At 43.3% G+C, this 25,994-nt stretch overlaps 1 long non-coding RNA gene and 1 pseudogene across 3 annotated transcripts; one reads left to right on the top strand and one right to left on the bottom strand.

The window, feature by feature from the left end:
• On the bottom strand, positions 1 to 25,266 carry LOC106925899 (NLR family CARD domain-containing protein 3-like; annotated as a pseudogene). The gene is made up of 7 exons (XR_015763130.1): positions 25,150 to 25,266; positions 23,508 to 23,841; positions 21,094 to 22,900; positions 13,817 to 13,990; positions 3,810 to 3,968; positions 2,568 to 2,611; positions 1 to 2,427 (listed from the first exon to the last, which is right to left on the bottom strand). The product of XR_015763130.1 is annotated as an NLR family CARD domain-containing protein 3-like (transcript).
• LOC148158506 (uncharacterized) lies at positions 19,951 to 20,533 on the top strand. 2 transcript variants are annotated; one of them, XR_015762983.1, is made up of 3 exons: positions 19,951 to 20,086; positions 20,178 to 20,380; positions 20,458 to 20,533. It is a non-coding gene; the product is annotated as an uncharacterized LOC148158506 (long non-coding RNA). The 2 variants fall into 2 exon arrangements; XR_015762982.1 differs by having other exon boundaries at positions 20,178 to 20,533.
• Positions 25,267 to 25,994: the final 728 nt, after the last annotated feature.

Below are 25,994 nucleotides of genomic sequence, written 5' to 3'. Positions count from 1 at the left end.
TTTTTTTTTTTGGATTTCTTTAATGGTTTTAATAGGTGTGACTTGGAAAGAAAAGTGCAGAGCTGATTAAATTACCTAACACAGTATGAAGAGAGATTTCCAACAGACTCAAGCTAATTGGCTCATTACCTAACACAAGTTAGCCCGGCCTTTGCACTATAGTAATGTTACTTTTACCTTTTGAAAGAAGTGTTTTGATTGTACAGCATAAGTTCAGACAAAGTCCTCAAAGGTCACCATGCTACAATGAGCTCAGTACAGAGAAAACAATGTGCTAATACAAGACGAGATAATAACTGAGGGAACTGCAGAACTATAATAACCAGTTTGTGGGAGATGTAGGGAGTTCAACAAAGGTCGAATGCAGCATGCTAACTGAGTGGGAGACTGAAGTGGAGAAACAACAACAATATCACACTCTGTCCAGAGTTGTGCAAAGAAATGCTAGAGTTGGAATTACAGAGGACCAAAGTTGTTGGAATCATAAACAACTTTACTATCAGATAAATACATTTCAGTTTTTCACCTTCCTGAGGTTCATTCACATGCAATAAACACGTTAGTTCTACTAATAAAGTTGTTTTTAGCACTTCACGTGTTACCTTACGATTTCTGACCATTTTCATGCACCTTGGAATTCTGGGAATTTATGCTAGAAACATTTTGGATTTAAGTTTATTTAACATCAGACTTAGTCTCTTTACTAACTGTGGGTAGCCCAGACTAAATCCATACGTTGGATCACATAAGAGAAAACATTCATTACACTGGGTTTATTTATAAAATAAACTCATTCAAAACAATATCTGTATGTTTCTTGTCTCATCTTTACAGAAGTGGAGTGGACATAAGGAAGAGTCATGAAGCGCCTGTTTGACGCATCAAAGCATCGAATTGGTGCGTTACATATGTCACAGGCAAACGTTATTGGTCATTGTTACGGCCAGTGGCCTTTTCTGTGTTTGTTTGCTGCTGTAAACTTGCTTTGTTAGTTTTTGCCAGCTCTGACAGCTTTGTTCCCTTGTGTAACCTGTCTTGTCCCTGTGGGGAACCTTTGTCTCTCTGTTAGAGATTTGTAGTTTGTTTTTGTTTATCCTGGACTTGAAGTCCATTTTTGTTTGGTTAAGATTTTTGGTTTACTACTCTGATTGTTCTGTGGATTTTGTTTTATTTAGCACATTTTGTTGTAAGTCCTTACATTTTGATTATTAATTTTTACCTTTTATTTTTGTCAGAAACCCAAACAATAAATCTTTAAATTGTTAAACCTTAACATCTAGGTTTTCTTTAATGTTACTTCCCTTTCCCCTGGCCGAGCCGGGTCGTAACAGTCATGCATCCCAGCTGGACTCGTTCTGGTAAATGGTAGATCTCTTACAAACAAGACCTTTATGCTAAATGTCTTCACCTCAAGACACCTGGATTTACTACTTTTAAGAGAAACTTGGCTTAAATTGGGTGACTTAAGCCTCTTCTGGTTATTATCAGTTTAATTCATTAACAGAGTGGGGTAGAAGGTTAAAGACGTTTTAATTGCCAGCAACTATAGTTGACCTACTGGCTCCCGTCCTTTGTGAGCTTGTCTTCAGGCAACCTAACAACAGCCAGTTTTCAGATTTCCTGAAAGAAAATGATATGGAGGTCTGACGCTGTCTTCATTAGGTGGGATGTGTCCCAGTGGATGTTTGCAGAGTCTGAACTTTGTGGCAATGATGCAATGATGGCGTCCAACACAGAATGCTAGCGTGAGAGTCCAGGCCCTCTGGATGAAGCAAAGTGTAGGACAAGGGACTGGTTTTTACCAGGCTAGACTAAATAGCATGTTTGATTGAGACGCATGTAGAGACTGAACTATCTGTTCAACAGTAAGATAGTTTCTCTGACAGAAGGAGACTCTTTAGATTCGAGACAGAAACACTGAGGAACCAGAATCAATCCAGAATCCTGGATAAAGAGGTTCGGTGAATGTGGTGTGGAAGGTGTGAAGGTGGATCAGTGAGTCAGAGGAGACTGTGTAGAATGACAGACTACCAGCAGAACAGTCCACATACACTGCCACTCTGTTAGAGACAACGGAGGAGGAGATAACTGTTTCTGTGAGTTTGTGCCAGACAGAGTAACCTTCAACATCAGAGCATCTCAAACTCCAGGACCAGTCATTCCATCCAAACACAGTGCCATCTTTAATTCCTTTCCTTTTGATTCTTCTGTAGCTCACTGATATAAAAACTGCTCCTCTCCACTCAATCTCCCAGTAACAGTGACCAGTGAGACCATTACTACACAGCAGCTGAGACCAGTCATCAAATCTGTCTGGATGATCAGGATATGACTGAAGCTCCTCTTCATGTGTCACCTTCCTGTTGTCTTCAGACAGTTTGAGCTCTCTGTGCGCTGTATTTGTGTCGATGGTGAGTTGACAGGAATCTGATGGGGAGAACAAACACAATCCAGCTGCAGCTTTTCATCATTTTCCAACACCTTAATGATGACTCCTGAATGACAGTTTGAATATGGTTGAATGTGAGCTGCTTTGTTGCCATGAATCAAATGAAAAACACACTTACACATCCTCAGACCTGGTTTCAACCATCGGACTCCAGCAGGCTCCCTGAAAGGAGGAGGAAGGTCAGAGCATAAGTTCCTATCAGCAAATAAACATGGACATTATAATGATTCAATTCAATTTACTTTATTAGGTCCCCAAGGGGAAATTCATTTACAAGTTGTGATGGCTGCCAACACATTCACACAAGCCTTTACACAACAATTAATAAAATGAAGTATAAGAAGATCCATCTGGAAAGCATGTTAAAAAATAAAATAAATACATATTTGGATATTAAACTGAGAGTGTATGTGGAGCATGAGTGGAATCTACAGAGACATTTTTGGCTGTGGATACTGAGCTGGACTTTAATAGGTCCAGAATGTCATTCAGTTGTATCCCTATGATTTCTCTGCATTTTTTGGTAACGCCCCATTATTAAGCGCTAACAGTTTTTCAAATTCTACAAACCAAACCAGTGAAGAAAAGGGAAAGTGAGGACAGATTTAGTAAAACACTTTAACAAAAACACAATCGACATTCAAGCTCCTGAACTTTGGAGGAAATGCATCCTGTGGTGGGCTTTGCTGCAGATTCAGAATTCTTATCATATATAATTCTGATGTGTTTTAACTAAAACTCTGAGGTTTAAGAATCCTTGTCAAATGGCGTTTTGACTAAAAATCTGTAAATTCCATCCTGTCAGGCGACGGGGCCTGGATAATACCCATGTTAAATGGACAGCAGAATCCGGCGATGACAGGCACTTAAATTCCATAACAAAAGTATGTTTTTATCTTTTTAATTTTTTAAATCTTTTTCTTTTTTTTCTCTTTCTCTTTCTTACTGTTTATTCAATGTCACATGCTGTTCTTATTTTTTTCATTAATTATGTAAAGCACCTTGAAATGCCTTGCTGCTGAAATGTGTTATACAAACAAAATTTGATTGATTGATTGGTTTGATTGATAATATAATTGATAAACCAGATGATAACCATTGAGCTTGGTCACACCCTTAACCCTCACCCCTGGAATACACAATGGAAAAATGACACGTGAACGTTCAGCTGCATGCTAAGGGGTTAAAAATAAGACGGTGAAGAAATGAAGTAACTGCTGTCTGTTCCAACTGAGAAACTAACAGCTCATAAGATTTACCAGAAAATCCAAAACTTAGCATTTAAGCTATTTTAAATTTACGGAACAGATAATATCTTTCCTCCATAAAACCCAGAAGAAAGATTTTGATGAATCCTCACCTGAATATCTCCAGAGTACAGTTTGAACCTGACAACTTCTCCTCAGAATCTTGTAGGTTGTTGTTCCGCAGGTCGATCTCTCTCAGACAGCATGACGGGGAGCTCAGAACGGATGACAGAACTTCACAAGTTCTCCCTGAGAGCTTACATGATCCAAGTCTGAAAGGCAAACCAGTCAAAAGAAGAACAGACATGTAATTTGTACATTTAACTCTGTCTCAATCCATGAGTGGTCAGGCTGATTGAAGTTTGGAGTTTTTTATTTCCCTTTCGGATCCAACACTGGTTACTGATGTGAAACACCAGAGGACCTGGTGAGGTCCTTTATCAAACCCGACTGCCAACGAACTGACTGACTGCTATGCACCATTGACTTCACCAATTTTCACACTTCAAATTGTAAATTTTGATTTTAACCTTGTCCTGCGACAGACTGGTGACCTGTCCAGGGTGACCCCGCCTCTCGCCCGGAACGTTAGCTGGAGATAGGCACCAGCAACCCTCCCGACCCCACTAAGGGACAAGGGTATAAAGAAAATGGATGGATGGATGGATTTTAACCTCAGGTTCTGATGAACACGGTTTTTAAGGAAGGAAAACACTGAATATTTTCCTACTTTCTTCAAAGTTATACATTGACATACACTAGTAAAATTACTGTCCCTAGACACAGATTTGCAAAAGCCTTGATGATGATGATGATGATGTCATGGCTTTGTGAACTTCTGACAGGCTAACTGTCTACATCTGACTTGAATGGCATTATTAGCAAACTAGCCATCATGTTTTGTATGAGCTCTCCTAACAATGCTCGCAGGTCTCCACCAGATGGCGCCACGGAGTAGTGATGGGCAAATGAAGCCTCATGAAGCAATGAACCTTTCCAGCCCTTTGCTTTGCAAAAATTTTGTTACTCGATGCTTCATTGATTGCTCTATAGTGACATCTGCTGGTGAAACTGTAACAGTCTTGTCACTCAGTTGGATCATACTTCCAAAAATTACTAAATGCAATATTATCACAAAGTTTTCATCAAACACATGTTTAGTAACAGGATAATCAATGAAACCATATTTAATTGTCATATGTTTTAATTATTACAATTATTTGTAACCAATCTAATCCTGGTTTATGTTGGACGTTAGTGGTTGTGTTGGGTTTTCTTTTATGTCATGGATGGATTTGACAATAAAGACAATTGATGTTTAATGTCTTGAGAGTGCAGTGCCTGTTGGGGCGTTCACTTTTTCTTGGATTTCTAATTGGCTCTGATCCCTCATATTTGGCTACATGCTGAATTTTAGTTCTGCAACAAGATTAAATCTGTTTCTGCTGTGCAAGACTGATATATCTTTGCTAATCAGACAACAAATAATAGTGGAACTTTGCAGAAGGTGAGAAATTGGGAGGTGGAGGGTTAATTATTGTTATCTAAGAAGAATTTTACTGCGAGGATAATCTCAAAGTATTCCCAGATGTTAGATTTTCCTCTTGCTGGCTCCATTTCAGACAATAAAGTTTATTTGTGTAGCACATTTCAGCAACAATGCAGTTCAAAGAGATTTACATCATAAAATCACAAAAATATAGTTATTAAAAAAAACAACATAATCTACAATTGAGAAAACCAGTAACAAACAATACATTTTGATGAGTGCCATGAATACACATCGAATATGTTGGTCAATGTTCATTTTATTTGGCCACTGAAGACAAATATCATCCTCTGATGCGTGACCAAATGGACAACGACCCATGACACAGCAAGGCTCATCGCGCTTTTATTTTGAAAACCGACATGCAAAATGAAGCAGTCACGTGACCCATGCAATGCGAGGCCTCGTTTGTTGCCAGTCACGTGGTTTTCAGCAAGACGACACAAGCCTCGAAGTGGGGCTTCATCGGCCACGCCCCCTTTTTACTCGGTACAAGCCTCGAAGCCTGGATTCAGATAGCCCACCACTACCACGGAGACTGGCTGCGCACCTGCAATTCATCAGGCTAATCCAGTCATTTGACACTTGAGTGCTATCCACTGTGGTTTTTCATGGTGCTTGTCTGGTCTCAAGTTCATGGTTCTTCCTGGATTCACTCCTGCCAGATCAAAACCTGTGAGAAACCCTGTTTCTCAGTGCCCTGACTGATAGCCTAACGCTCCTTCCTCATCCATACTGCCTGTATGGATGAGGAAATTGCTTACGTCTTCATTGTAAGCAATTTATTTCCTCCTGGTTCCCCATGTCGCCTTTCATCCCCGGATAACCACCATTGCACATGTCCTATTTTTGTAAATAAACTTAATTTTACTGATTTAATTTCTCCTGAGTGGGCCCAAAACCTAAACAAAACTATGACAAGTGGCATCTGTGAATATACTGTTATCACTACGTGTTAGATACTCTGTATGTTAACGTAGGTCAACAGCAAGCCAAACTCAATTTCATGAGCCAGGAAGCTGAGCGTCTTGCTCCTTTAATACGTTTTCTTGACACAACTTGAGCAGTAGTGTAGAAAGCTCAATGAAAAGTTGAGTGAAACTACAAGAAACAGAAAAACAAACATACATCAGCTCTGAATACAAAGAATAAACCTCTTGTGTCTGAACAGAATTAACCTGAGCTTCAGTTAAAAAGCAGTTATGTAGCAACTGTTGCTATGTAAATAAAAACTCAGAATATGGCTTTTCTAGAACAAAAACACATTTAAAAAACAATCTCAAAATAAACCAACAAAACAGACAACACCAAAACAGAAGATTGACTCACAGCCATTGCTTTCGGAGGTGCAAGCAAAGATTGACAACAGAGGAGGTGCAGTTCACACATTAACAGGCAGGCTCTCTCTCTACCAACAGGTATTCCAAAACTGCAACAGCCTCTGCTACCCACAATGCACTGTTCTCTAAAAATTCTCCTCCAAAATAAAACAGAGAAATCAATAGAACTTTCTTAAAACTAATCAAAACATCCAGCCTGGGCAGAACACTCCCCGCCTGGCATTACTAATGCCACTACTTTTTATCAGTCACTTCAGTCTCTAAAAGCATAACAACATCTGAGATGGGACGCAAATAAGTCTTAGAGACGCCCTGAGATGATGTCCTCACTTCCACCTTTCTGACTTTTCCGTCACTGCTTGGAAAGGTGGTTGTGATGATGGCCATTGTCCATTCGTTCCTGTGTGCTTGATTTTGCTTCAACAACACAATGTCACCTGGCTGTAGGTCGCGGCGCAATCTATGCCACTTGCGTCTTGATTGGAGGGTGTTGAGATATTCATTCCTCCAGCGACTCCAAAATTCATTGGCAAGTGCTTGCACTTGCTTCCACTGGCTTTTGAGCATGTCTTTTCCACAAAAATCTCCTGGTGGAGAAGGAACGTGCTGCTTCTGGGTCAGTATCATTGCAGGACATAGTAGGAATGGTGAGGAAGGATCCATTGAGATAGGAACTAAGGGCCTTGCATTGACTATAGATGACACTTCGGCCATTAGGGTACAAAGCACTTCGTGTGTCAGACGGGTGTGTTTGTTCAGCAGGAGCATAGAATCCAGTATTCTGCGAGTTACCCCGATCATCCTTTCCCAGACGCCACCCATGTGGGAGGCATGTGGAGGATTGAACTCCCATGTGCAACCATTAGCGTGAAGATAGTTGACAATGTTGGGAGGGTTTTCACTCGATTGCGTCATACCAAGCTCCACACTTGCTGCAATGAAGTTGGTGCCTCTATCTGATCGCATTTGTTTTGCAGGACCTCGTATTGCAAAGAATCTGCGTATTGCATTTATGCAGCTGCAAGTGTCCATAGATTCAATGACTTCAATATGTACACCTCTTGTGGTCATACATGTAAAAAGTATTGCCCACCTCTTACTTTGTGCTGCTCCACCTCGTGTGCGTCGAGTGACCACTGACCAGGGACCAAATACATCCAACCCAACATATGAAAATGGAGGGCCAGTGTTGAATCTCTCAGGTGGAAGATCTGCCATCTTTTGAGTCTCTAGTTTTCCCCTGAGTTTCTTGCACGTTATGCAATGGTGGATAACAGACGAAACCAGTCTTTTGCATCCTACAATCCACAGACCGGCCTGCCTAACCGCATTTTCTGTGAACTGCCTTCCTTGATGCACAACCATGGCATGATAGTGCAGGACAAGCAACTTTGACACATAATGTTTGCTTGGGAGAATGATTGGATTCTTGAATGCTTTATCTAATGAAGCATGTTTGAGGCGACCCCCAACTTTTATGAGGCCTTCATCCATATAGGGGTCGAGAGTTACGATGGAGCTTGAGCTGTGGACAGTTTGATTGTCTTGGAGAGAAATGTATTCGTCAGGAAAAGCATCCTTCTGAACAGACTGGAGAATGAGATTACTGGCAGCATCCAGCTCCTTTGGAGAGTGCGGCTGTCTACATTCATGCCAGCCTCTGCATGAAGGGTTTAATGTGTTGCTTGATGAGTGAGAACGAGCTTGGTGGATTAAGAAGGCAATGGCACGTACCAGTGATTTCCATTTTGAGAAACGTTGGAAGCGTTCTGGTGTGAGTCCATTCTCTTGAACCTGCGTGGTGAAGGTAGTAACTCGGCGGATTTCAGCATCCACTTCAGGTTCGATCAACTCGAACGACTCTTGTGTTTCTGGTTCAGGTAGTTTGTAAAGGAAGTCTGGTCCTTTAAACCACATTGTATCCATGAGCTGGCGTGCAGGTATTGACCTTGTAGCTAGATCAGCTGGGTTTTGCTCTGATGTGACATAATGCCACTGCTCAGGGGATGTAGACTGGCGTATTCTGTGAACTCGATTATGTACGTAGACATAAAAGCGCTTTGTATCGTTGCACACATACCCAAGAACCACCTTGCTGTCACAGTAGAATTTAACAGCGTTTGGTTTGTGGTCAAGTTCTTCCAGAATGAGCTCTGCTATCTCCACTCCTAGAACTGCTCCACAGAGTTCCAGGCGAGGTATAGTAGGTTCTGGTTGTGGTGAAAGTTTTGCTTTTCCAAGCACAAATCCAACTTCACACTGTCCTTCTGCATTGACTGTTTTCAAGTATGCTACTGCTGCAATAGCCCAACTTGAAGCGTCACAAAAAACACACAATTCAGTGTAAGTGGACTTGGAAAAGGAGGCTGGAACGTAGCAGCGTGGCACTCTGAGGCTGCTCAGATCTTGGAGGGATAATTTCCAACTTTCCCATGTGTCCATTTTATCTGCAGGGAGAGGAGCGTCCCAGTTTTCAACTCCATTTGACAGTTCACGTAGCAAAAGTCTGCCTTTTATTGTGACTGGAGATGCAAGTCCCAAGGGGTCAAAGATACTGTTAATTACTGAGAGAACCCCGCGGCGGGTGTAGGGTTTGTCATTAACAACTACCTTGAATGTGAATGAGTCAGTGTTTATGTTCCAGCACATTCCTAGACTTCTCTGATCTGGTAAAAGGTCATCACCGAGACTCAAGTCTTTGATGCCAGAGGCCAGATCTTCTGGCTTGAAGGCTTGCATCACAGAGACACTGTTTGAGGCAATTTTGTGAAGCTTCAGGTTGGACTCAGCCAAGGATTCACATGTTCGCTTGAGCAGATCGATGGCTGCTGATTCAGTGGGAAGCGAAATCAGTCCATCATCCACGTAGAAGTGTCTCTCGACAAAGTGTCTCGTATCTGTTCCAAACTTTGTCTCGCCTTTCTGAATGGCTCTTCGTAGGCAATAGATGGCTACTGCCGGTGACGGGCTGTTACCAAAAACATGCACCCGCATACGGTACTCCTGGACCTCCTTTGTCAAGTCATTGTCCTTATGCCACAAAAATCTCAAATAATCTCTGTGGTCTGGTGAGACTAGAAATCCGTAAAACATCTGCTGGATGTCAGCAGTGACTGCAATGAGCTCTTTCCTAAACCGAATCAGCACACCAAGGAGGGTATTGTTGAGATCTGGGCCCGTTAGCAGTACAGAGTTGAGTGACACACCACACTGCTCTGCACTAGAGTCGAAAACTACCCGTATCTGACCGGGCTTCTGGGGATGGTAGACTCCGAAAATGGGCAGGTACCAGCAATCAGTGTTGTCGACAGTGGGTGGAGCTATCTCTGCATGATGGTTCTTGAACAGCTTGTCCATAAACTCTGAGAACTGTTCTTTCATTTGGGGTTTGTTGTTTAGGTTGCGTCTCAGTGAGCTGAGTCTAGACAGTGCTTGATCTCTGTTATTTGGAAGTGGCAAGCGAGGGGACTTGAACGGTAAAGGAGCAACCCAGTTGTTGTTTTCATCCTGATGAACTTCCTTTTCCATTATCTTTAGAAACGTCTCATCCTCAAAGGACAGGGCACGCTGGTTGTCATTCTCTGTGCGCTCAAAAACCTTTTCTCCAAGCTTTTCTTCTGCTGCATGAAGTTTTGAGCTGTGTTTAATGGAGTTATTCTTGTGCTCCCCGCCGTAGCATGGTTTCTCTTTAAGGCTGATGCTGTTAGGACAAGGAGTGAAGAGAGATGGACGTCCATTGGAGAGAATGTGCGTCTTGTAGACGTTGACAGTTGGCTTATGAGCGTTGAGGCATACTTCCCCAACAATTACCCAACCCAGATCCAGGCACTGGGCAAAGGGAGCGCAGGGGGGTCCATTTACTTGTTTTCGCACTTTGTGGACTTGTATGATGTCTCTGCCGAGTAAAACTGCTATCTCAGCATCTGGATCATACTTTGGTATGAGAGGAGCGAGGTGTTTCAAATGAGCATGGGCCAGAGCAACTTCAGGCGTAGGTATTTCATCTCTATTAAACACTATCTCATCGCATTCAATGAGAGGAGGGAGGTCTAGACATGGACCTCCACCTACTGGCTCTATTTGGAACCCGACTGCTTTCCTGCCACACATTTCAGTTAGACCAGCACATGTTCTCAAGTGGTATGTCAGATGACTTCCCTGGATGCCAAATAGCTCAAAGAATTCGGGACGAGCCAGTGAGCAATTGCTCTGATCGTCAAGGATCACATACATCTTGACGGAGCGTTCTGGTTGACCTTTAGGGAAAACTCGAACTAGGCATACCTTAGAGCAAGAACGTGGGGGACAGCCTTTACCGCAGATCTCAGTGCACCGTGACGTTACCTCAGGTGGCGTGTTGTCTTGGAGCTGAGGCTCTGGTTCAGGTGTGCTTTCTGGCCGGGGTTGTTGAATCACATCAGGGTGCATGGCAGAGCAATGTTTTTCACTTTGGCACTCCTCACAACTGACATTCATATCACAGTCCTTTATTGTGTGCGTAGGAGAACAACAACAAAAACACCGTCTGTGTTCTTTGAGTATGTTTCGTCTTTCTTGAATTGGCTTGATCCGGAAAGCTCTGCATTTTGCTAGTGGATGTGATTTCCTGTGGACTGGGCAGTAACGAGTTAGATCCTCCTCTTTCGTACTAGGAAGAGTGGTTGTACTGACCTCTGTTCTGTTTACAGTTAGAGGAGGTTTGTAGCCAGTTTGTTTAAATGATGGTCTCTCACCTCTGTTGAAAGGTTGGTTGCTGCATGTCACAAAACTTGGATCATTTCTCGCTTTTGCCTCCTCTTGGACAAACTTCACAAAATATGAGAAGGGAGGGAATGTTACTTGATATTTTTGTTTGTATTTTGAACCTGCGTGAAGCCATTTATCTTGCAAACTTGGAGGTAGCCTTTCCGCTATGGGCTTAACACCTCGTGGTGTGTCGAGGTAAGCGAGGCCTGGGAGATAAGATTCATTTTTCGCAACCTCCAGCTCTAGGAGCAAATCTCCTAGTTCCCTGAGTTTTACATTGTCTCTATTTGTAAGGCGAGGGAAACTGTCTAGTTTTTTAAACAAAGCATTTTCTACTACTTCTGGTGTAGCGTAACATTCTTCTAACCTGTCCCATGCTAAATGAAGGGCAGCTTTGGGGTTAGTGGCATAAACAGCTCTGATTCTCCTGACATGCTCTGAGGACTCTTTACCGAGCCATTTCACTAGGAGATCCAACTCTTGACTATATGTGAGGTCTATGTCTTCAGTTGCATTCGAAAATGATGACTTCCATGCCCTGAAATTTTCAGGGGTGTCGTCGAACTTGAAGAGCCCTGTTGTGATTAACTCTCTACGTGCAAGGAACTTAGCAAAGTCAGTCATAGGTGGGTAATTGTGGTGGGGATCATGGTAACTGTTGGGCCTGACATAGTCTCTTGGTGTGTCAAAAGGTTCATCTTTTCCATACATTTTCATGAGCACCGGTGAAGAGGGAGTTTGACCAGATCTCCTTGGGTCGAATGATGATGCTTTCAATGCTGGTTCGACCTGAGGCATTTCTTCTTTAGACGAATGTGACCTTAGATGGGCTTGGTGTTGCACATACTCCACGGTTCGTTGTCTGACGACTTGTGGTTGGACTGCACTCTTTACACTGTCTTCTTTGTCTTGTTCAGCAGCTGCGGCAGCTTCTAGAACCTCTGCTCTCGCCGTAGCAGCTGCGGCTTCCTTTTCTATCTCCAGCATCTTAAAATCCAGCTCTAGATTTGCTTGTTGCTTTTTAATTTCCAATTGTTTTTTACTGTAGGAAGCTTTAGCATTTGTAGCTTCAGCAGAGGCTCGTGCAAAGATGGCTGCTTCAAATACACTGGACTTAGAGGACGACTTGTAGGATGAATGCTTAGAGCTAGAGTGTTTGGATCTCAAGCTAGCTTTAGATGATGCTTTAGTTTCTGAGTTAGCCATTTCTTCTGCCTTTTCCTCATGAGAGTTGTCCATCTCTGTGTCATGAGTTTTATCTTCCACCAACTGCTGACAATGGCTTTTCACTATACTGTTATCACTACGTGTTAGATACTCTGTATGTTAACGTAGGTCAACAGCAAGCCAAACTCAATTTCATGAGCCAGGAAGCTGAGCGTCTTGCTCCTTTAATACGTTTTCTTGACACAACTTGAGCAGTAGTGTAGAAAGCTCAATGAAAAGTTGAGTGAAACTACAAGAAACAGAAAAACAAACATACATCAGCTCTGAATACAAAGAATAAACCTCTTGTGTCTGAACAGAATTAACCTGAGCTTCAGTTAAAAAGCAGTTATGTAGCAACTGTTGCTATGTAAATAAAAACTCAGAATATGGCTTTTCTAGAACAAAAACACATTTAAAAAACAATCTCAAAATAAACCAACAAAACAGACAACACCAAAACAGAAGATTGACTCACAGCCATTGCTTTCGGAGGTGCAAGCAAAGATTGACAACAGAGGAGGTGCAGTTCACACATTAACAGGCAGGCTCTCTCTCTACCAACAGGTATTCCAAAACTGCAACAGCCTCTGCTACCCACAATGCACTGTTCTCTAAAAATTCTCCTCCAAAATAAAACAGAGAAATCAATAGAACTTTCTTAAAACTAATCAAAACATCCAGCCTGGGCAGAACAGTGAATGTATCTTAACACCTCTTAACCAGACAGTTTCCTTTTGTGGCATCTTTAAAAAAAATAAAATTAAATGATGTGAATTCTGAACCTTCATCAATCAAGATGGTTATGGCCAACAAACCAGACATTGAGATCATAGACAAGTAGCAGAAAACTATTGTTGTGATCCATGTGGTCATCCCAAATGATGGAAACATCAAGAAAAATGAACACCAGAAAGTGGAGAAATACCAAGGACTCAGGGAAAAACTAGAATGAGAATGGCAGGTGTAGTGCCCGTAGTAATCGGAGCACTCAGGCCAGTGACTCCTATGGTTACCTGGAGAAACATCTGATATCCAGTCCAGAACAGCTCAGTTCAAAGAACAGCTAAGATACTAAGAAGAAATCTCAAGGGCTCCGGTGGAGAACCCGACTAATAGAAGAAGTGCCACCCACACCCTAACCTCAATTCACACTTTAATCCTAAACCTAACCAAGAAACAACACCTCTTCCTGTGTCGCCTCTTACATAAGGATCTAGGTCCTTATGTAGTATTAGAAAAATGATGCTTACATTGTAGCAAAAGGAAGGAAACAGACCTGAGAATTTCCAGTTTGCAGTGTGGACTTTTCAGTCCAGAAGACAGCAGCTCCACTCCTGAATCCTGCAAGTTGTTGTTACTCAGGTCCATTAGTGTCAGGTTAGAGGACAGAGAGCTGAGAACTGAGGCCAGAGCTACACAGCTTCTCTCTGAGAGGTTACAGTCCTTCAATCTGAAGAGACAGAGATCAAAATTACTGAGAAAAATGAGATGGCATGAAGCAAAAGCAAAAACAGTATGTACCAATACTGAGAAAAACTTTAATAAGAATGAGTCAAACTTAAGAGCAGAGGAATGCATGTCAAAACCCTAAAACTGAACAAAATAGAATTTCATCCAATCTTTTCATGTGGAAAAATGGAATTTTGAATGATGATTTAATCGGTAAAGATTGAGCTGCAAAATGTGACTTGGGCTTTTTTGTGAATATCCCCACAGATGTTTGCAAACAGTGGGACACTAAATGATGGATTTACATAATAATACAGACGGAACCAAATGACATAATGTGAATAGTTACTTATCTTGCAAACACTCTTTCATGAATAGTGAAATAAAAATGATAGAAAAAGAAGGGACAGAACAAACAGTAAAATTAAATTAATACAAATTCTACTGTTTTTGGATAACAAATACATTTTCTGATGCAGGACATTTGCTCTTCATTACATAATTCCCGTAGCCATGTGACGATGTAGGGCAACAGTGGTTCAAAGTCAAGAGTAGCTGTGGCTGTAATGTAGTTTACTACTGTTAATGTGTGCATGAATGACTGAATGTTGTGTAAATGCTATGCAAGTACAGGACATTTACCAATGTAAGTCTACTTAACCTTTGAAGTTCTTTCGGAATCAAAATGGTTTATTTAGTTTTAATTTCTTTAATTTTTTTAAAACTGATTTTGTTCCACTTTTATGAGGGGAAACATTTTGGTACCAGATTAGAAATGTCAGACACATCAGATTTTTAAACGGTCTTTAGTACAACAACGTAAAGTTTAACGATCCCCCCAAATCAACCTTTTTTTGCAGATAAACTGTCTAAATTTTGACATTTTAGTGTAATGTTGTTTAGTTCCACATAAAACAGACTCAGTGCTTGTTAGGTTCTGGGTGGAGGTTGGGGTTGGTTTTCTCCTCTAGGTGGAGTCCTGGAGACGGCTGCTCGGGGGACGGACCTGTTGCGTCAGCTACACACCGGTCAGCAATTACGCTCTTACCTGCAGCTTAAGAGAGGCGGTGGCCAACACTTCGACGCCAGATTGTTGACTAAGTTTTGGTACTCACTCTCGGCCTTCTTGCCCTCGTTGATCGCTGTGTTTTTTCCTGTTTCGGCTCTCCGAGTAACCCACCCTTTTTGATCTTTGCAGACCACCCGAGCATCCGGATCAGGACGTTCGCCCCCCATCTGTAAGCGGAACGTCTAACCCATCCTCGCCGCCTCAAGTGGGTTTCCGTTCGCTCAGACGCTCTGAGGCCCTGGCCGACCTGTCCGCTCCCCCCCCCGAAAACCAAGGAAAGTGAAACCCAGAATCGCAGACCCCTCCAAGTCTTCTCTATACCTCCCACACCCGTAAGTTCTTCTGTTTATCTCTGAAGCTACGCAAGGTTCCACCACCTCAACTCACCATCTCCCCTTTTTTCTCTCAGTGTGCTGTTGGTGCTGCTGCCCGCCGCTCGCACCAGTTGATTTTCCTCCCCGCTACAATAAACCCATTGAACTTTTCTTGTTCTCCTGTCTGTGTACTTGCATGTGGGCTAATCGAGTTTCATCCGACATGACAGAACAATCTGGCCAACCCATTAGCCCCGCAGACGCAATCAGGAGGACTCTGTCAGAACAACAAGCCACGTTACAAAACCATGAATCCGTTTTACGTAAGCTCCATGCTACCAATGAGGAAACAAATCAGAAGCTAGAGAAGATTGCTAACTTCTTACAGACAAGTTTCCAACAACCTACCGCGTCAGCTCCGGCTCCCGCTCCAGCTCCAGAACCACCCAGCCGGTCCATGTTTTCTGAGTTTCGCCTGCCGGCGCTGGAGAGGTTTGACGGAGAGCCGAGTAAATGCAGAGGCTTTCTGATGCAGTGTTCTCTAGCCTTTAATCACGCTCCTTCGGGTTTTTCCCACGATGGTGCCAAAATAGCCTTTGTACTCACCCATCTGTCGGGGAACGCACTGGCTTGGGCGGAGGCTAAATTCCCTGATCTGGCTAATTTTGGCTGTACTTTTGACGACTTCCTGAAGGAGTTTAAGCAGATATTTTGTTATGATCCGGACAAGACTGCAAATTCCCGTGACTTGTGGAACCTAAAACAAGGAAATAAGTCTGTGGCTGAGTTTGCCATTGAGTTCCGTATAATGGCAGCGGCATCTAGCTGGAATCAACCTGCTTTGAGGAGTGCGTTTTTTCATGCCTTAAACGAAAATATTAAGGACGAACTCGCAGTATTGGATGATCCAGAGACCCTCGAAGATTTGATTAAATTAACGGTCCGCCTTGATAACCGAATCCGTTCCCGTTCCAAGGAGAGGGGGCATAAGGCTTTTGGCTCCGCTCCTCTGGCTTCAGCCTCACTCGTTCCAGTTTCGCCGCCGTCCACCGAGCCGGAACCCATGCAGGTTGGACATACTCGCCTCACCCCCGAGGAACGTAACAGGCGTTTTTCCGCGCGGCTTTGTCTGTATTGTGGAACCCCTGGACATTTCGTTGCCACCTGTCCTAAGAAGTTAAACTGTCGCGCCCATCAGTAACGGTGAGGAACCTGATGGGTCAGAGCACTGAAAATTACATCTCTCACCTTACACTTCCTGCTGAGTTATGTTTGGAGAATGATCAAATCCCTCTGTCTGTATTGATAGACTCAGGTTGTGAACGTTCTCTCATCGATTCTGAACTGGCCCATCGGTTAGCATTAGAAACCATCCCGCTAGCCACACCTCTTCGTGTATCTGCCTTGAATGGTAAAGACTTGCCACCTATAACCCATATGACCAAACCATTACAACTTGTAATTTCAGGGAATCACAGAGAGACTTTATCCTTTTTTGTTTTTCCATCAGCTAACTCATCTGTGGTTTTGGGTTTCGACTGGTTAACCTTGCATAATCCTCATATCTGCTGGTCTGGCAAGAAGATAGAATCTTGGTCCAACCACTGTCACTCCACCTGCCTTTGTTCTGCTGTTCCTCCAGGCCCCCTTCCGGCAGCGGGTCAGGAAGTCGATCCATTGGATTTGGCTACCGTACCCTCTGAGTATCATGACCTGGCACAAGTATTTAGTAAGACCAAAGCATGCACACTTCCACCTCACCGCCCATATGACTGTTGTATAGATTTGTTGCCAGGAGCTCCATTGCCATCAAGCAGGTTATATAACATCTCACGTCCGGAACGTGAAACCATGGAGAAGTACATCAAGGAGTCACTCGCTGCAGGGATCATCCGCCATTCTTCTTCACCTTTAGGAGCAGGGTTTTTCTTTGTCGGTAAGAAAGACGGCACACTCAGACCCTGCATAGATTACCGTGGCTTGAACCTGATAACTGTCAAGAATAAGTATCCATTACCACTTCTGTCATCAGCCTTTGAACCGGTTCATGGAGCCACAGTATTCACTAAACTAGACTTGCGCAACGCTTATCATTTACTCAGAATTAGAGAAGGTGATGAGTGGAAGACTGCGTTCAAGACTCCTATGGGCCATTTTGAGTATTTGGTCATGCCCTTTGGCCTGTCCAACGCCCCAGCGTTTTTTCAAGCTTTGGTTAATGATGTGCTGAGAGATTTTTTGAACATTTTTGTGTTTGTCTATCTCGATGACATCCTCATTTACTCCAAGACTCTGACTGAACACAAACAACATGTCCGCTCAGTTTTGCAACGTCTCCTAGACAATAAGTTGTATGTCAAGGCTGAGAAATGTGAATTCCACAAGCCATCAATCTCGTTTTTGGGCTTTATCTTAGAGGGCGGACAGGTCAGGCCCACCGAGGAGAAGATCAAGGCTGTTTTGGATTGGCCCACTCCTGCAACTCGTAAACAGCTCCAAAGATTTTTGGGGTTTGCTAACTTCTACCGTCGGTTCATCCGTAACTATAGTCAGACGGCTCAGCCCCTTACTTCGCTCACCTCCACTAAGATCCAGTTTCAGTGGTCCCCCCTTGCTGACGCTGCTTTTAGAAAGCTAAAGTCCTTGTTTTCCAAGGCCCCAGTCCTGATTCAGCCTGATCCTTCCAAACAATTTATTGTCGAGGTAGATGCATCCGACACTGGGGTAGGAGCAGTCCTTTCCCAGGTCTCTGAGGTGGACAACAAGACTCATCCCTGTGCCTTCTTCTCTCGCAGGTTGTCACCTTCTGAGCGCAATTATGAGGTGGGGGATCGGGAGTTGTTGGCCATCAAGCTGGCCCTGGAGGAGTGGAGGCATTGGTTGGAGGGGGCTGATCATCCGGTGCTGGTCTGGACAGATCACAGGAACCTTTCTTACCTCCGCTCTGCCAGGAGACTCAATCCTCGTCAGTCCCGTTGGTCTCTTTTTTTTCCCCGATTCAATCTTTCTATTTCTTTCCGTCCAGGATCTCGTAATGTCAAACCTGATGCCCTTTCTCGGTTACATTCCCCCGATGACTCGGAGAGGACCCCGGCCCGGATTCTTCCTCCTAGCTGTAAGGTGGCAGCCGTAACCTGGGAGATCGAAGACCTCATTAAACAGGCCCAGACGTCTGACCCACCTCCTGAGAACTGTCCTCTGAACAAGATTTACGTTCCGTCATCCATCCGAGCCCGCTTCATTCAGTGGATCCATTCAGCCAAGTTTTCTGGACACCCAGGTACTAGCCGCACCATCGCCCTGATTAATCGCAGGTTTTGGTGGCCTTCTGTGCATAAGGATGTCAAGGAGTTCGTTCAAGCATGCGTCATCTGCTCCCGTAACAAGTCATCCCATCAACCACCATCTGGTCTACTGCAGCCTCTTCCCACTCCGAAACGCCCATGGTCGCACATTGCTATCGATTTCATCACCGGACTTCCACCATCTAGAGGTATGACCACCGTTCTCACTATTGTGGATCGTTTCTCCAAGTCCTGTCATTTAGTTGCCCTCAAGAAACTCCCCACAGCATTTCAGACTGCATTGCTGCTGGTTAAACATGTTTTCCGGCTTCATGGTACCCCTATCGAAATCTTATCAGATAGAGGGCCACAATTTATCTCCCAAGTGTGGAGACAATTCTGCTCAGCTATTGATGCTAAGGTTTCTTTAACGTCAGGATATCACCCCCAGTCTAATGGTCAGGTCGAGCGCCTCAACCAAGAACTCGAGTCCATGTTACGCTGTTACACTTCCACCAACCCGACTGATTGGAGTCAGTTTCTGCCTTGGGTGGAGTACGCTCATAACTGTCATGTTTCTACTGCTACTGGTTTGTCTCCATTTGAGGTCTCCATTGGGTACCAACCCCCTCTTCTCTCCTCTGACGAGTCTCTTATTTCAGTCACGTCGGTCCAACACCACATACGCCGTTGTAAGAACATCTGGAGGATGGCTAACAACGCCCTCAATAGCACCTCTGCCCGCAACAAACGCTTTGCTGATCGCAGGAGGACTCCAGCACCCATCTACAGCCCGGGTCAAGAGGTCTGGTTATCCACTAAAAACATTCCGCTCAAATCTATGTCCAAGAAACTGTCTCCTAGGTTCATCGGTCCGTTTCAGATTGAGTCCGTCCTCAGTCCATTCGCCGTCCGTCTTCGTCTGCCGGCTGCCCTCCGCATCCATCCCACTTTCCATGTTTCCCAGTTAAAGCCTGTTCGGACCAGCACCCTGTGCCCTCCATCCGAGCCCCCTCCACCCGCCCGTGAGATTGATGGCCATCCGGCCTACACTATGCGTCGTATCGTTGACTCTCGTCGACGTGGACGAGGGTGGCAATACCTTGTAGATTGGGAGGGTTACGGTCCTGAGGACCGTATGTGGGTGCCTGGTTCCTTTATCCTGGACCCCAGTTTCATCTCTGAATACCACGCTTCCCTTCCGTCCGGTGTGTCTCGGTCGCCAGGTGGCGACCGTTGAGGGGGGGGTACTGTTAGGTTCTGGGTGGAGGTTGGGGTTGGTTTTCTCCTCTAGGTGGAGTCCTGGAGACGGCTGCTCGGGGGACGGACCTGTTGCGTCAGCTACACACCGGTCAGCAATTACGCTCTTACCTGCAGCTTAAGAGAGGCGGTGGCCAACACTTCGACGCCAGATTGTTGACTAAGTTTTGGTACTCACTCTCGGCCTTCTTGCCCTCGTTGATCGCTGTGTTTTTTCCTGTTTCGGCTCTCCGAGTAACCCACCCTTTTTGATCTTTGCAGACCACCCGAGCATCCGGATCAGGACGTTCGCCCCCCATCTGTAAGCGGAACGTCTAACCCATCCTCGCCGCCTCAAGTGGGTTTCCGTTCGCTCAGACGCTCTGAGGCCCTGGCCGACCTGTCCGCTCCCCCCCCCGAAAACCAAGGAAAGTGAAACCCAGAATCGCAGACCCCTCCAAGTCTTCTCTATACCTCCCACACCCGTAAGTTCTTCTGTTTATCTCTGAAGCTACGCAAGGTTCCACCACCTCAACTCACCATCTCCCCTTTTTTCTCTCAGTGTGCTGTTGGTGCTGCTGCCCGCCGCTCGCACCAGTTGATTTTCCTCCCCGCTACAATAAACCCATTGAACTTTTCTTGTTCTCCTGTCTGTGTACTTGCATGTGGGCTAATCGAGTTTCATCCGACATGACAGTGCTGGCCTTAGGATGAATGGTATCTGTAGCAGTTGAATTCTCCTATTTTTTTAAAATGGTACGTATTTATGTCACATAAACGTTCGAGTATAAAAGCATCTCACTCAGACACATGGCCATGCTTAGTGCAAATCAGAAATCAGAATAACAATGTGGACACAGAGTGGAATGAGTCTCCTCTGCTCTGACTATTGTGACGATCCTTGCAGGACGGACGACTGTTGGACTGACTGCAGTGCTGAAGGCAGCTCTTAATGTTCACTCAGGCCACAGCAGAGCAAACTTTTTAAGGTTATGATTTTTCAGGGGCGTTTCTTACACTTTAACAACATTTACAACTTTGTTATTGAACACATTCTGAGAAAAGTGTTTTTAACACAAATGTTAAAAACATTAACATTTATGTTTTCTAAAATATCTTTAGTCGTTGCCCAGAATCACTGGGTTAATGGTCACTCTTTGGTCACTCAGGTCACTCCTGATCAAAAGCCAGTACTTACTGAACTTTGTTTGAAACTTTGACTACTGGTATCAGTCTGAGAAGAGCCTCCTCTGAAGCACTGTATTTCTTTAGGTCAAAATCCTCCAGATCTTCTCCAGATGACAGTAAGATGAAGCCCAGAGCAGACCACTGAGCCGGAGTCAGTTCATCTGTGGAGAAACGTCCTGAACTCAAAGACTGCTGGATCTCCTCCACTAGAGAACGATCATTCAGTTCATTCAGACAGTGGAACAGGTTGATGCTTTTCTCTGAAGACACATTCTCACTGATCTTCTTCTTGATGTACTGAACTGTCTCCTGATTGGTCTGTGAGCTACTTGCTGTCTTTGGAAGGAGACCTTGTAAGAGAGTTTGATTGTTTTCCAGTGAAAGACCCAGGAGGAAGCGGAGGAAAAGGTCAAGGTGTCCATTTGGACTCTTTAAGGCCTGGTCAACAGCTCTCTGATGGAGCCTTGTTAGATTTAACTTAAAAAACTTAAAAAAAATACAATTAACAAAATTTTTAAAACTGGATGGTTGGTCTTCCATTAAGTTAATTCTTAAGTTAATGAAGGTGAAATGGACATGAAGAGCAGCCAGAAACTCCTGAATACTCAGATGGATGAAGCAGAACATCTTGTCCTGGTACAGCCCTCTCTCCTCTCTAAACATCTGTGTGAACACTCCTGAGTACACTGAGGCTGCTCTGATATCGATGCCACACTCTGTCAGGTCTGATTCATAGAAGATCAGGTTTCCTTTCTGCAGCTGATCAAAAGCCAGTTTTCCAAGAGACTCAATTATCTTCCTGCTCTCTGGACTCCAGTGTGGATCTGTTTCAGCTCCTCCATCATACTTGACCTTCTTCAGTTTGGTCTGAACCACCAGAAAGTGGATGTACATCTCAGTCAGGGTGCTGGGCAGCTCTCCTCCCTCTCTGGTCTCCAACACATCCTCCAGAACTGTAGCAGTGATCCAGCAGAAGACTGGGATGTGGCACATGATGTGGAGGCTTCGTGACGTCTTCATGTGAGAGAGAATCCTACTGGCCTGCTCCTCATCGTTGAATCTCTTCTTAAAATACTCCTCCTTCTGTGGGTCATTGAACCCTCTGACTTCTGTCACCATGCCAACACACTGAGAAGGGATCTGATTGGCTGCTGCAGGTCGTGTGGTTATCCAGAGGAGAGCAGAAGGAAGCAGTTTCCCCCTGATGAGGTTTGTCAGCAGAACATCCAGTGAGCTGGACTCTGTAGCATCAGTCAGGATCTCCTTGTTGTGGAAGTCCAGTGGAAGTCGACTCTCATCCAGGCCATCAAAGATGAACAGAACCTGTAAATTTTCAAAGCTGCAGATTTCTTTGGTTTCAGTAAAGAAGTGATGAACAAGTTCCACCAAGCTAAACTTTTTCTCTTTCAGCACATTCAGCTCTCTGAAAGTGAATGGAAATACGAGCTGGATGTTCTGGTGGGCTTTGTCTTCAGCCCAGTCCAGAGTGAACTTCTGTGTTAAGACCGTTTTCCCGATGCCAGCCACTCCTTTTGTCATCACTGTTTGGATTGATTGATCTCTTAAATGTGGGATTTTAAAGATGTCTTCTTGTCTGATTGTTGTTTCTGGCCTATGAGGTTTCCTGGATGCTGTTTCAATCTGTCTGACCTCATGTTCATCATTGACCTCTCCAGTCCCTCCATCCGTTATGTAGAGCTCTGTGTAGATCTGGTTCAGAAGGGTTGGACTTCCTGCTTTAGCAATCCCCTCAAACACACACTCGAACCTCTTCTTCAAGGAGGATTTAAGTTCAAGTTGGCACTTCTCCACAGCCTCTGGAAGTCAAAACAAAAAGAAAAGGGTCTGATCTGTTGTGGTTTCTTGATTATAGTCAATGTAATCCATTTTTCAAATTACAAACATTATATGTTCATTAAATGTAGAACTGTTACAAATCCAACAGAATAGTTTTCATATTGACACATATTCAATTTGAATGTTTTAATTAATTACTTCTCTGTAATTTGTCAATTGTCTTAAATATAATCTACAGCAGTTTCCTGGACTAGAACCACTCGTCTAAAGACTTCATAAGACTTTGCAATAACATATTTAATATTTTCTCAAACATTCTGCATGAAATTTGGGAGAGCACTGGACTGGGTCAATAGTACTTCAAAGGGGCTAATGTGGAATACAGAGTCTCAATTGTTCATATAAACTCTCTTCAGTAGTTCTTCAAATATTTGCATCCAAACTTTTAGTTTTTGCTTTTCCAAAGTTTAATCCCCAATGTAAATTAAAAAACACACACACTGATTTGTCCCAATAACTACACACACACACACACCTGTGTGTATACATAAACAAGAGCCTTTTTCAGCCACCTCATGAGAAAACTATTAAATGAAGAACCACCATTACGGAGTTATGTGAACTTACCTTCTGTGCAGGATGAAGCAGAACGTAAACGCAGGTGAGAACACAGGTATGAGTCAAGTGCTGTGAGGTGATGGATTGTCTTCCTGCAGGCTTGATCCCCTTTTTTAATCACAGTGTTGAATAAATCACTTGCTTTATTGGCTCTGGTTGAGTTCTTCTCAAGTATGGACTCTTTCTCCAACTCATTCAGGACACTATCTGCCACAAGAGCTTCAAGCAGTTGGGTGATGTTTTCTGTTGATACTCTTTTAACCAATTCCCTCTGAATTCTGGTAAGCTCACTCACTGCAAAAAGGAATAGAGATATAACTAAGACATAAAATACCGAGATATCCTATACATTTTAATCAATTCAGAAATACTGTATTAATCCCAAAGAAGGATCAAATACTATTGTAGCTCATTTAATTAAATAGTTCTGGTGTCGGCTGCCACAGCTTACTGGTACAGCTCCTGTGGCAGATTGAATATTGGATATGAATACGTTTATTTCAAACAAACAAAAAAAAACAAGAATATATATATATATATATATATATATATATATATATATATATATATATATATATATATATATATATATATATATATATATATATATATATAAATTCCCTTCTCACCCTACGTGGGTGGTCCTCTACCAGAGGCCTGGGAGCTTGAGGGTTCTACGCAGTATCTTGGCTGTGCCTAGAACTGCACATTTCTGGACTGAGATGTCATATATATATATATATATATATATATATATATATATATATATATATATATATATATATATATATATAATGTACACTTAAAACTATCACTGATTCAGTACGGCTTCAGTAACACTTGCCACAGATTCTGTCACTGAAGCTGCAAAATCTATCAGAATGAATGCATACATGTACATAGCTATCTATTGATCTATCAATCGATTGATCGATAGAACAGTCATATTCATAGCTGACAGACTCAGTCCTGGCAGTTTCCAGATGTGCAACCATAGTTAGCCACTGCCATGATTTGAGGTCTGCAATGTTTTTAGCCTCTTTAAATCTGGTTCTTTAACTTCCTGTTACCACAACAGATGACAGCAAACTATGTTTGCTCAATAGGAAGTGCCAAAAATAAAAGAATCACAAACGTTGTTCAGTAAATATTAATCAAAACACTTTCAAACTGTCAAATAAAAATGTAACAACTTTTATTTCACCCTTTTCGTCTATGATAATTCACAGCTGAATGATTTGTTCTTTTTAAAATTATTCCGAATTAATTTATTAAACCTCCTTAAATTTACGACAAACATCTTCATGTAGTTTTTCTTTTAGGTAACTTGGTCAGTTACAGTCTTAAAGTTTACTTTATTAAACATTTGGTTATTCTATGTCTCAATCAGTACCTGACATGTTTCGACGTTCTACTGCAGTCTTTGTCAGATGAGCCGCAGCTGTTGTTCCCAGAATAAGAAAACCTCAAATCAGCTATATGATGACCGCTGAAGAAGGAAATCAAGTCACGGACTGAGAAAAGGCCAAAATAATACACCGAGAGGACGTCAGCGTTTTACCATTGAGTAAATAAGCAATAAGGAAGCAAGCTCATATAGCCAGGAACAGGTGTTACGTCAATCCGAGTTTCCCTATCAGATACGGTCCACTTTCGTCTTCTTGCCGTTCCATCCCGCAAACGCGGCAAAATACGCGCGTGCTCGTGATGAGCACTGAGAAAGCACGCGCGTAGACAGCACACACTTGTTGGGCGCGCCCATAGACATAATATAAGGATATTATTATTATTATTATTATTATTATTATTATTTATATTATGTCTATGGGCGCGCCTATCTGGGGAACTACGGACACCGTGAAAGCTCAAGTATTATTATTAATTTCACGCAAAAACGTGAAGAAAGTGTGACAACTTTGCCGAAGCATGTTATTTGAGCTTTCACGGTGTCTGTAGTTCCGAAGATAAGCGCGCCGGACAAGCGTGTGCTTGCTACGCGCTTGCTTTCTCAGTGCTCATCACGAGCACGCGCGTATTTTGCCGCGTGGGCGGGGCGGAGCGGCAAGAAGACGAAGGGGGAACCGTATCTGATGGGGAAACGCGGATTGACGTAACACCTTAGAGGCAAATGCACCTGCAGGGGCGTGGACGGGTCACATTCCATACAATGGCCTTTTGACCGTTGCACTCATTAGATGAAGGCACTATTTCCATAACAAGTATGTCAGGTTTTTTTTCCTCTTGAAATCTTCCATGATTCCAGCTGTTAAAAACACAATAATAAACGACTTAACAGCTTAAGTTTTTAAAGAAAATTAGATTAATTACGCAGTCTCACAAAACCAGGATAGCAGATTTAAGGGGGAATTTCCCTGATATCCTGGCTGAATTAAGTCTGGACTCGGTTTCACAAAAGCAGTAGCACATGTATCCTGTTCACCTGCCTGCTCCAGACCAGGCTAATTTTGCTTGAAACATGTACTTAGTTGATAAACA

This window comes from Poecilia mexicana, unplaced genomic scaffold (genome assembly GCF_051168715.1).
Source record: "Poecilia mexicana isolate PSO_F unplaced genomic scaffold, ASM5116871v1 scaffold_6, whole genome shotgun sequence".
In the NCBI taxonomy this organism is placed as follows: Eukaryota; Metazoa; Chordata; class Actinopteri; order Cyprinodontiformes; family Poeciliidae; genus Poecilia; species Poecilia mexicana.
This window is presented reverse-complemented; position numbering and strand designations above follow the sequence as displayed.